The sequence below is a fragment of the Pan paniscus genome, chromosome 1 (genome assembly GCF_029289425.2).
Source record: "Pan paniscus chromosome 1, NHGRI_mPanPan1-v2.0_pri, whole genome shotgun sequence".
Taxonomy (NCBI): domain Eukaryota; kingdom Metazoa; phylum Chordata; class Mammalia; order Primates; family Hominidae; genus Pan; species Pan paniscus.
The window spans coordinates 26,339,383-26,352,823 of NC_073249.2; the positions used below are offsets into that span (position 1 = coordinate 26,339,383).

At 36.6% G+C, this 13,441-nt stretch overlaps 1 protein-coding gene across 8 annotated transcripts in view; it reads right to left on the reverse strand.

The window, feature by feature from the left end:
• The window catches only part of DISP1 (dispatched RND transporter family member 1), a 190,993-nt gene that overhangs the window by 26,562 nt on the left and 150,990 nt on the right, over positions 1–13,441 (reverse strand). The gene's annotated exons all lie outside the window — the stretch shown is intronic.

Here is a 13,441-nt window from a genome sequence, read left to right on the forward strand (position 1 = left end):
TCAGTACTTTCATGAGTTATGCAACCATCACTACAACTATAAATTAATTTTATTTAAAACTTTTTAAATTTAAATTTTTTTTTTGAGACAAGGTCTTGCTCTGTCACCCAGGCTGGAGTGCAGTGGGCCAGCTCACTGCAGTCTCAATTTCCTGGGCTCAAGTAATCCTCCCACCTCAGCCTCCTGAGTAGTTGGGACCACAGGCGTGCGCCATGACACCCAGTTAATTTTTTAGATTTTTTATTTGTAGATGTGGGGTCTCCCTGTGCTGCCTATGCTGGTCTTAAACTCCTGGGCTCAAGTGACACTCTCGCCCAGGCTCCCAAAGTGCTGGGATTACAGGCGTGAGCCCCTGTGCCCAGCTTATATATTGATTCTAGCCCAAGGTAATTTATAGATTCAATGCCATCCCCATCAAGCTACCAATGACTTTCTTCACAGAATTGGAAAAAACTACTTTAAAGTTCATATGGAACCAAAAAAGAGCCCGCATCGCCAAGTCAATCCTAAGCCAAAAGAACAAAGCTGGAGGCATCATGCTACCAGACTTCAAACTATACTACAAGGCTACAGTAACCAAAACAGCATGGTACTGGTACCAAAACAGAGATATAGACCAACGGAACAGAACACAGCCCTCAGAAATAATGCCACATATCTACAACTATCTGATCTTTGACAAACCTGACAAAAACAAGAAATGGGGAAATGATTCCCTATTTAATAAATGGTGCTGGGAAAACTGGCTAGCCATATGTAGAAAGCTGAAATTGGATCCCTTCCTTACACCTTATACAAAAATTAATTCAAGATGGATTAAATACTTAAATGTTAGACCTAAAACCATAAAAACCCTAGAAGAAAACCTAGGCAATACCATTCAGGACACAGGCATGGGCAAAGACTTCATGTCTAAAACACCAAAAGCAATGGCAACAAAAGCCAAAATTGACAAATCGGATCTAATTAAACTAAAGAGCTTCTGTACAGCAAAAGAAACTACCAACAGAGTGAACAGGCAACCTACAGAATGGAGAAAATTTTTGCAATCTACTCATCTGACAAAGGGCTAATATCCAGAATCTACAATGAACTCCAACAAATTTACAAGAAAAAACAAACAACCCCATCAAAAAGTGAGCGAAGGATATGAACAGACACTTCTCAAAAGAAGACATTTATGCAGCCAACAGACACATGAAAAAATGCTCATCATCACTGGCCATCAGAGAAATGCAAATCAAAACCACAACGAGATACCATCTCACACCAGTTAGAATGGCAATCATTAAAAAGTCAGGAAACAACACGTGCTGGAGAGGATGTGGACAAATAGGAACACTTTTACACTGGGACCGTAAACTAGTTCAACCATTGTGGAAGTCGTTGTGGAAGGGATCTAGAACTAGAAATACCATTTGACCCAGCCATCCCATTACTGGGTATATACCCAAAGGATTATAAATCATGCTGCTATAAAGACACATGCACACGTATGTTTATTGCGGCACTATTCACAATAGCAAAGACTTGGAACCAACCCAAATGTCCATCAATGATAGACTGGATTAAGAAAATGTGGCACATATACACCATGGAATACTATGCAGCCATAAAAAGTGATGAGTTCATGTCCTTTGTAGGAACATGGATGAAGCTGGAAACCATCATTCTCAGCAAACTATCGCAAGGACAAAAAACCAAACACTGCATGTTCTCACTCATAGGTGGGAATTGAACAATGACAACACATGGACACAGGAAGGGGAATATCACACACCGGGGCCTGTTGTGGGGTTGGGGGAGAGGGGAGGGATAGCATTAGGAGATATACCTAATGTTAAATGACGAGTTAATGGGTGCAGCACACCAACATGGCACATGTATACATATGTAACTAACCTGCACGTTGTGCACATATACCTAAGACTTAAAGTATAATAAAAAAAAAAAGAATTTCAAAAAAAAAGAAAATGACAATGATGTCATAAAAATATAGAGACAAGTAATCTAAGAAGTACATGTAAAGTTATGGGACTTAGACAAAAAATATTTGTAATTAAGCCTTTCCAAGACAAGACAACTAAGTCTTAACAAATAAAACAATATTTGTCAGCCCTCTTTGAAAAAAAAAAAAAAAAAAAAAGAATATGCTGACCGGGCGTGGTGGCTCACGCCTGTAATCCCAGCACTTTGGGAGGCCAGGGCTGGCAGATCACCTGAGGTCGGAAGTTCAAGAGCAGCCTGACCAACATGGAGAAACTCCATCTCTGCTAAAAAAAAAATACAAAAATTAGCCGGGCATGGTGGTGCATGCATGTAATCCCAGCTACTCAGGAGGCTGAGGCAGGAGAATCGCTTGAACCTGGGAGGCGGAGGTTGCGGTGAACCGAGATCGCGCCATTGTACTCCAGCCTGGGCAACAAGAGCGAAACTCCGTCTTAAAAAAAAGAATATGCTATCTGAACACCAGTGATGAAACTATTAATGAGCTATGAAAGCAAATGTGTTTTTCCAGAGAGTAAGGCACTGGACAAGGAAGCAAATCACTTGTATACAAAAATCTTAATTTTTCAATCCCATTTTTTCACTTATGCATTCTTAAAAATACATCTTGAATTTCCAAGAGAAATTAGGAGATTTTGCTATCTTTGGAACTAAAATTATCCTCACAGCCATAATTCTGGAACATGTACTGAGCAAAGAAATGGTATTTTGTTACAGACATTTGGGTTGTAACAAATGTAAACCCTCTCTCTGCCACTAACTTTTTCTTTTAACTAAATAGAAATTCATGGATCTATGACTAATTTACTCCTTGGAGAGAAACAACTATAGATTCATCACAGTCTTTCTGCTTGAGTAAAGATTTCATTTTATGTTAAAAAAATTTGAGACAGTAAGTAGAGACTGTCAACATCAGTTGGAAAAGAAAAATTGAGGTTACCACAAAGAAACCTCCTAGGAAATCATTAGATCCCTCTGAAGTTTCTATACTAATGGACGTGACAAACAGATGATGGAAACACCCAAACCACACTATAGGTAAAACATGAAACCTGTTTGATTTACAGTGCTGCCTTCTTTAATTCTGCTTTTGCAATCTCTTACCAGAAACACCTGTGAAAGGAGGCTAGCAAGGGAGTCCACTACATACTTTCATAGATGAAAAGCAGTTTTCCTCCATGTGTAAAATCCTTTGGATTTGCTACTTTTAATATCGACCTAATAAAACCTACGGATGACCTTCACCCTAACTTCAGTCTTGTGTTAGTAAAAATAAACAAATTTTTATTTTTACTAGTCTTGTCTAGTAAAAATAAACAAATCTAACCTTGGAGAGAGAAACTATCTTTTTCCAGCATTCACCTTTTAATAAAAACAAACCCAAATAAGCAGCAATAATCTTCAGTGGGAACATTTTTCTGTTCTTTGATTAGGTTTTTAGCGTTTTTTTCTGCTGGGAAAAGGCCCAAGGAAAGATGACATTTGCGCGTCCCACCACACACTCCCGCAGGCTGTGGTGTAGATAAGCTTGGGTCCCCAGACAGTCCACCAGCTGCAGTGTCATTCTTTCTCTCCCACTCAAGAAAGCATTTCTGTATGCAAGTGAGTGACAGTGACATTATTTGAGGGCTAAGCTCATATCTGTTTTTTAAAAAAGCAAAGCATGTACAAACTGGGGTTCTCATAATTAGTAACAAATTGCCCTTGGCACTTCACACTTGAGAACTGGAACAGCAGTTGAGAACCTTGGCTACAGTACTCTGATGACCAGTGAACTGCGGTATGTGTACATGTATCGGTCAAGAGGACAACTAATGAGACTGTAAAGTTCTCAGAAGGAGGGAGAGTGGGAGGTACCAAGCGGAGTAATCAAGATAATAGGGGTACAGAGGCAAGGGAAATTTTTAAAAAAGGTAATAGAAAAAAAGGAGTGTGAAAGGGGTAAAGTTAAGAAACAGAAAAAATGTGGAAAAGCTCCAAATTGTCTGTTTCTTTGTTTTGCTCACCTTTTTTCTCTTTTAATAATTTTTGGAAAGAGAAGGGGAGCTTGTAAAGCAAATAAGAATACTGAAATACAAAGACTTTCCCATCAGTCTAGAGAATTCTATTCTAGACGTAACTGCAGAATTAACACCACAACTTACAAAGGGACAGTCTCAGGTGGGTGCGGTAACTCACGCCTGCAAATGTCAGTACTTTGGGAGGCCCAGCTGGGAGGATCGCTTGAGCCCAGGAGTTCAAGACTGGCCTGGGCGTGATAGTGAGCCCCTATCTCTATAAAAAATTAAAAAATTAGCTGGGGTGGTGGCATGCACCTGTAGTCCCAGCTACTCAGGAGGCTGAGAAGGGAGGATTGCTTGAGCCCAGGAGGTCAGTGCTGCTGTGAGGCAAGATTGCACCATGAAGAAAACATACTTTCAGCTTTATGGTAGTAACCAAATTTTTAAGCAAAAAAGTGCTGTAAGTAGCACATTTTAACCTCAAAAGTCACATTGGATTGCATCATACTGTCTTTCTGTGAAAGGCTATTCTGCAAGTAGTAACTTCAGTTCAGCACTGGTAAGTTAGGAAGAAAATATTTGAAAATAAAAAAAATCCGCACTTTGATGAGCATTCTTTAAAAGATTCCCAACAAAAACAAAGCCGTTCTTCATATTAAGTATTTCCATGAAACATCACTGGCACACTTGGGCTCTATCATGAAGATGAAACAGATACCCTGCAGACAAGCTAAGCTTGGCCTCTAACCCATTTTTCATGTACCAGAGCTCAATGTTTATGGTCTCTGTCAAGTGATTTTAAGGATAACAAAAACCACAACTACTTGTGTGATGCATTTCCTAAATGCTTACGAGATGCTGACTCAAAAGTGTTGGTCATCTTGGTGTCTAGAACTGTTAAAACTGAACAAAGTGCCAGCTTCTATACAAAATAAACTAGGAGGCACGAGAGAAAGGCTGGGAATGGCGGGACTAACATTTAAAGAGCACCTTGTAAATACTACGCACTTTACAAATGTTCAAAAAAGAAATGTAGCATATATTGAATAACTATTTTGAGTATGAAAAAAATACTTTTTTCTCTTTAAGGGAACAGTGAACTTAGAAATCAAAAGATGTGAAGTTAAAGTCTGGACCCTGAAACTTATTAGTTGAATGATCTTGATGATCTTGAGCAATTCCTTTAATTACTCAGGATTTGTGAGAAAGAGACAATACTTTAAAATGAGCTGGTGTGTGTAACAGTTTTCTATAAACTGCTGAGAATTATCCAAGAGAAAAAAGGTACTACTACCACACTGTTATTTTTTCATCCAAAAATGGCATTCAAACATCAGTTAGGAGTAATGCAAAGACTCATTTAGAGTAAAGCATAAAGTCCCTTTATTCATCAGCACTGCACGCTTTTATGATTTACTTAACAAGATCAACTGATTCTTGCTACTAGCTGAATATGACATAACAGTCGATGTTGTCACACCCACAAGCCTAATTAGAATAAGAGACTGTCAGAACTGTAAGAAACCCTAAAAGTCATCCCACTTAACACCTTTATGAAACAAAGGAGAAAAGGGTCCAAGATCATAGAGCAAGTCAATGGCAGAGTCAGGTCTAGAATCCAAATATCTTGACTTGATCCCGTGCTTTATTGGCCACACACTGAAAAGGAAAAGCTGAACACTGATGCAGGCTATGAGGTATTGCTTGTGAACTGAAAATGAAAAGGAACGCAGAAATGGGAAGAGCTTCCTAATCAAAAGCAAATGGCACTTGTGCACAAGAGGGCATATGCAAGGATGTCCACTGAAGTGTGACTTACAATAAGGAAAATAAGTGAGAGCAACCTTAATCTTAATGTTCACTTATTAATAAGAAGATTCTTAAATAACCTTACTGTTCACTTGTTAATAAGAAGATTCTTAAATAAATGGCGGCACATCCATGCAATGGGGCACTACACAATGTGAGTACACATTCATATACAAACATATACATACACATACACTGATATGGAAAGAATTTTAAAACAAAATAATAAGTTTCAAAACAACTCATACTGTATTCATATGAAAAAAGAAAACTAAACACAAAATACATAAATGTATTTTAGAAGCTCAGAAGGGAACTTGGCAAATCAATAGACCTGTTTACCAGAGAGGAAAGAAAAGGATTAGGAAAAGAATAAAAAGTGAGTTTCATTTTGCATTTTTGAATTCCTCATGAGCATATGTTCATAAATTAGTTGTATAATTAAAAAGTGAACTGAATTTTTATAAAGGGTAATCGCATATGTATTCATTTATGTACATGTGATAGAAACATTTTATTTGAAAATTTCTCACTTCTACATAATTTGGGGAGAATGGGGCATCCTGGGTAACTCTAATTTAGATGAAAAGAAGTAACATTATACAAAGATCATACATTTCCATAAACTTAAAATACATTTAATACAATCTATAGTTAATTCTGTTTAATTCACTGCCAGTTTAAGTGATACCAAGTAATTTGATGACCACTGGAATCACCTGGGTAGCTTACTAAAACTAGAGATTTCCAACCCCCTCCCCAGGGATCTGGTTCAGTAGGTCTTGAAATAGAGACTACACAGTCAGAGCTTGAACCACTGTCTTGGACAATGCCAGGAAAATATGACCTCCAGACAAGAAACAATTAGAGAACAATACACTGAAAGTAATTATAACGTATAGGTACAGTACAAACATTAAGTGAATGAATGGGGAATAGGAAGATAATATTGGACCAGAGTAGTCCAAAGAATAGCCCCTGAAACTTGACCTAAGAAACAGAATTAGAATTAAGGTTTGACATAAGTAGGTTTCAGATAGAGAAACAGAAAGAAAAGGAAAGGAAACAAACCATGTGTCAATACCTATAAGCAAAGTCAGTGAGGATTTACTATGAAGGACTAGTGAGGATCACAGCTTATGGATTAGGGGTTGTTTGAGGGGAAGCAAGAGATTGAAGTGGATAATAGAAATAGGAAGTGGCTAAAGTTTCTTGAGTAACAACTGATAGGATAAAAACACTATTTTCGGAGGACTGATTTGGTAGCAATGTGTAGGATGAATTAGCTAGGGGAAATGCTAAAGGGAAGGAGAGCAGGTTAGGAGCTACTGCAGTGACCTAGAATAAAGAGAAAAAAAGGAAAATAATCTTTAAGTAATTTAGAAAGCCTCTGACAATCTTATCAATATGTGAATCAAAATTATAAGCATCTATTGTCATAAATATATATGACATTATAAGAAAATAATTCTGGTGACATTTTGGATAAACCAAAGTTTATATATCCTATGCATGTTATAACATATTTCTATGTTCACTATTGTCTAATATTTTATATAATTATATAAGTACAATTAGAAGTGCCTCAAACTATAATTGAAAATATCTACTGAAGTGAAGTTAGTGATAATTTGAGTTACAACACAAATAAGTTGTTCAAAAGATTAGTCTACAGGTTGAGGGTACGGTTTTATAAGTACATTTTGGAACTTAAATTAAGCCTAATTCAACAAATATATTTTATTACCTTCATTAAGATACACGCACATTTCTCACTTTCAAAATTTTATGGATCTTACATAAAATACTAAAACCTTTCCACATTTTCACTATAAACTATACAAATTGCATAAAGAGTTTTTGTGTTAATTATAACCTCAGTGAAGATATGTTTGCATTTCTGAAAGTAAGTTCAAATTATGTATTTTATATCTAAGATCCCATCTCAAATTTGCTCATTTGTTAACAGGACAAGGACTTCATCAATGAGACCACAGATCAAAAGTATAAACACAATCATAATTCATCAATGTGCGGATTCTCTTTTCCTCCAACATTTGCCAAGTTTCAATTTGTAGTTTGTCTACATTGTGTTCAATGTAAGAACTGTTACTTGAGCTTAAAATTACAAAAACATTATTAATCTTTCTTAAGTTCATTTCCCACATATCTTGGATCATTTTGTCCCTACAAAATTATTCGGTATCATAGAAGGTTGAGTTTGGAAGGTTAAAAGTCACACCTGCTATGAAAAAAAAAAACTTGGGGGGTGTGGGGTTAAAAAATAATAAAAAATCCACTGTATCAAAATGAATTCCAATGGTGTAACCAATACCTTGCAGCTGTTGTGATATCTTCATTTTACAGGCCAGGAGGAGAGACATTTCCCTCAAACTTCTATAGAAATTCTTTAGCTATGCTTTTAAGGACAAAAATATATAGTGAAATTGATTTTTCTTCCTGATCTAAACTTTCTCATGCTTAATCTCTAACTTAAAATTTAAATTTTTGTAACTCAAATCATTGTCAAAAGCTTTAATAAAGATCAAAGCAAAACTCTAACAATCAGCGTTAATAAAAATAATACTGATTTAGAAGGTTTTCTTCTCAAAATCTGAGATTAGAAAAGAAAAAATCAACTAAACTTAAAATAATTAAACTGAGGAAATAATGAGACTTTTCTGACGAAAAGTAGGGAAAGCCACAACATGCTGGGGCTGCATGACCTCAAACTGTAATAATGTCCCTTTTACACTTTGGCACTAGGGCAACCAGGGAAAACTTTAAATTCATTGTATTCAATTTGTCACGGTATAGATTCTGTTTGCAACTCCAGAATCTATTATATATGCCAGTGACACCCAAATACTATGTGACAACTTTTAGAAACAAATTCTAAGTATAATGTATTTTTTAAAAGACGGCAATGAGAAATCAGAGGACCAGTTTCAAACTGGGTGTTAATCTTGGGTTTTAGCCTCTTTGGCTTCAATCTCCTCTGTAAAATAAGGAGAGTTAGATTAAATTATTTCTAAGGTCCTTTCCTGCTGTGAAATTCTATTGTATTTTCCTGTGGAATTTTAGATAATTCAAATCACCACATATTTTAGTCTCCTAAAGTATTTCAACACTCTGGCATGGCTAAAGCTGGTGAGCCAGCTTCCTGTAATCAAAATTTGATGTTAAAATATTTCACGTGAATAGGCAATAAAAATGATCCCCCCATAAGGTAGGCAAGAACTAGTATTTTAAAATGCTTTGAAAAATAATGCTGGCTCTTTATGTGAACGGCTAGAGACAGACTTTTTAAATGACTAGATAAATGGCTTAATTAAAAAAAAAAGAGCTCAAAAATGCTTGCTAGGAAGACAGGGCAGAATTCTCCATCTGTCTGCCTTAGATGAAGGTGGAGATTGATGAACGGGTGACACTAATAACACATCCGTGCTGGTGCATGTCACACTGTAGGAAATAACGCCAGGTTACTAAAGATGGTCATGTTGAGATTGCTCAGCAATCGTCTAGTTTACCAACCGAGTGAGTTTTATCAGAAGAGCAAATACGAAAGAGTGCTCAAGTTAAAAGGGGTATTTAAAAATTTCCCAAAGTACTTTTCCTGAGTTTCTCATTTACTATCTCACAAAGGCAATATACGCCCCTCTTTTTTCATTCTAAAAATTTTCCTTTAGTAGACTTTTTCACTTAATGTTTTGTCTATTTTAAAATATAAAGTTTAATTTTTAAAGGAAGAGGAAAGCTTTAATGAGGAATATATTTTCTGTCTTAATGTTGGTTTGTTTTCTGATTATAAAACTAACACATTCATTTTCCTGAAGCCTAAGAAAATGCAGAAAATTACACAATCACCCATATTCTTACTACACAGATAAAACATTGTAACTCTTTTTGATCTATTTTCTCTGAATATTTTTTCTTTTTGCCTAAATATAGAAATTAAATATAAACAAAATTAGGATCACACTAGATGCATAAAGTATTATCACTTTGGATTAGCATTTTCCATATAATTAAAATCTTCTGAAAACATGATTTTTAGTAGCCACATGTTCCATTATATTTGCCATTACTTATATATCACACAATTGGAACCATACTACTAAGTTACGTTAGATTGCAACTTGTTTCTCATTTATTTGTAAGAATCTTGAATTAAAGCTAGGAAACATCCCCAATTGTGGCAAATAGTTTTCCTAGTTTGTGGTATTTTTCAAGATGGTTTTTGGATAGGCATTAAATTTTTTTCCAACACTTTGTATTTTTCTTTGTAATTTTTTTTTTTTTGAGACCAAGTTTCACTCTTTTTGCCAAGGCTGGAGTGCAATGGCATGATCTTGGATCACTGCAACCTCTACCTCCTAGACTCAAGTGATTCTCCTGTCTCAGCCTCCTGAGTAGCTGGGATTACAGGTACGCACTACTGCGCCTGGCTAATTTTGTGTTTTTACTAGAGATGGGGTTTCACTGTGTTGGCCAGGCTGGTCTCGAACTCCTGACGTCAGATGATCCACCCACCTCAGCCTCCCAAAGTGCTGGGATTACAGGCGTGAGCCACCGTGCCCAGCATTTTCTTAGTAATTTCTATGACTGCTTTCACAATTAAAGAGTCATCCTTGATCCAGATGTTAGTTTTTCCCAATTCCACTTACTTAATAATCTAGGTCAGCTCTATTACTTTCTGATGCTTCAATTACCATCTTTGGTAAAACTCCTTTTTTTTGAGACAGAGTTTTGCTCTTGTCGCCCAGGCTGGAGTGCAATGGTACTATCTCGGCTCACTGCAATCTCTGCCTCCCAGGCTCAAGTGATTCTCCTGCCTCAGACTCCCAAGTAGCTGGGATTACAGGCATGCGCCACCATGCCTGGCTAATTTTGTATTTTTAGTAGAGACGGGGTGTCACCATGTTGGCCAGGCTGGTCTCGAACTCCTGACCTTAGGTGATCCACCTGCCTCTGGCTCTCAAAGTGCTAGGATTACAGGCGTGAGCCACCACGCCCAGCCAAAGCTCTGTTTTAAGGGGGAAAAAAATCTAAAAATTAATTTTGACAAAATGTACAGCACCCAATATTGTAAGAATAATAGCTAATCATGGCACACTTGTGCAGCTATGGGATTGAATTTCCAGAGTCTGGCTGAACCGTCCAAATTCATCTTGGTATGGGCTATAGTTTCATGTCATCTAGTAACAGTTATTCACTGAGGTTTAATTAACAGTGGGGATGAACGTAGATTCTGAGTTGAATGGTCTTTCTAGAACTACAACAGTGGTAACAGAAATCTCTCAGTTAACTGGTGCCCATTTTGTTAGCCAGGTTTTGGGAAACTGGGCAGGAGAATAGTGGGAAAATGGGGATCTATTTTCTGATTCCTCATTTCCTGAAGGGGAGTTGCATATGGTTTCTTGGCTTGTAAGAAGAAAAGAATTTTAGTCTGACCCCATTTGAGAATGGAAACTAAGTGGAAGTCAGGAGCCCACTGAGTTATCAAGCGGTTTGACTTTACGGAAGTTTTATGTGTGCTGTGCAGTTTGTTTCATTTTTCCTAGTGTATCCATTGATGTGTCTACCAGTTGTTTTTGCAGAATCACATTGTTTCATTTTGGCTTCAACACAGGCAAGTCCCAGGGCAGAATACATTAAAAAAATCGTAATTCCCTTTTCGAGAATGGGTTTACAGTGTTATTCTTGCATCTGTAGCTTGAAAACAATTCTAGTCAGTGAAAGACCGGAGGATTAAATGGGCCCCAAACCAAATATAAGAACTATAATTCTCTATGGTATGCACATGCTAAATTAGAGTCTAGAACAAAGATCCTGAAGGGGCTTTCAGTTCATTCAGAACAACTTCATAACAGGACAAATGCATGAACACCAAGACTCCCGTATGCTTTCCTTGTACATATAGATCTTTCTTACAAAGCAAACTCACATTCAATGCCAAGTCAACTGAGCTTACTAAGTTTTCCCAGAACCTGACTTACATCATAGGTTGAAGTATTTTGCAGGAAAAAGTCTTATATATGTAGAATCCAAGGGCTCTCTGTTGTCATAAATGTTCAAATCACCCTTTCTATTCCTTCTTCCTGGCCTTAAATCTGGCTCTTTCATATGGAAAACTTAAATCTTTCTATAATCTTGGCTTGCTTCTAGATACCATCTTTGACAGAGAGATGGAAAAGATGTGTTATGACCTCTCCTAAGAAGGGTTGCCTAAAGACAGCCCTTTATTTTCTCAGCATTATTAAATCATTCATTTTGTCATCTCTTCTCCACCCTAAAATTGAACAGTAAGAAATAAAAGATACAATTTCTGCTCTTAAGTACCAAACTAGGAAGATGAGAGGCTAACAGAGATGCAACTGGGAAAGCAAATAAGGGAAGATAGGTGCAAGAATGTGATCATGTCACAAAGTCCTCCACTTCTCAGATTCTGAAATCAAAATGCTGCTTAATGTTGCCATCTTCACATCAAGGGGGAATATTTCTACATATATATATATATGTAGATATATACATGTATACATATGTATACATGTATATATATAATGTAGATATATATATATATATATGTAGATCTATTCCCCCTTGATGTGAAGATGGTGACATTTTGAAGATGGTGAGGTGGCAACTCAGAGTGGAATTGGGTTTATTAATAATCTCTAGTAAGAGCAGACCTGAAGGGAAATCATCTCCCTTTTCCTCCAACTGCATATATCCTCCCTCCCACTCCATACCAGGAATACAAAAATTAATAGAGTATTGTCCCTGCCTTCCAAGTGTATATGGACTGGCCAAGAGGGTGAAGGAAGTTTTAAGATTGGTGGTGGGGGGAGTTCTTAAATCCCTTACATCATTCTTTTAAACCATTCTGATTTCACTCAAGTCTTCAGTGAAAGGCACTAAGTTAAAGTGTAGAGTTTGATGCATTTTTACATATGTACCCATCTATGTAACCACCACTCAGATCACAATATACAACTTTTCCCAGCACCTCAAAGGCTCACTTGTGCCTCTTCCCAATCAATAATCATACCCTGTCCCCAGAGGCAATCGACATTCAGGCTTCTATCACCACAGATTAGTTTTGCCTAAAGGATCACCTTTTAAAGACAGCCAAAGATAAAAGTTTAAGCAAAACCTTACATAGTTAAAATTCAGGTTAATTCAACTTTATGAAAACACATAAAAATGAAGTCCTAGTAATGTTTTAATCCTATTAATGAGTGACTCCTAGATGAGATTTAATTGATTTTTTCTCTTGAAGTTTTAGAAATACCTTTTCCAGTGACTTATAAGGTATAGATCTTATATAACCTGTAGAAGGCCTCTGATGAGCAACAAAACTTCACTGATCTACAATAAAACTACTACTGGTACTGTTATTTGTCATTATGTTATTTTTCCTAGGTTATTATTTTTAAAATCCATACTATTCTGCCTCCCTACATTTTAGTTTCTTTCCAAGTTTGAGTTCCCACCTGAATCAACAATATCTAGTTACAATAAGTGGGTATACTTACTTAAGTGTAATAAAGAAATGCTTCAGTGTAAAAAATTACACTGATTTACAGTGTAAAACTACAGTGTAAAAATTAACTCTGATACTT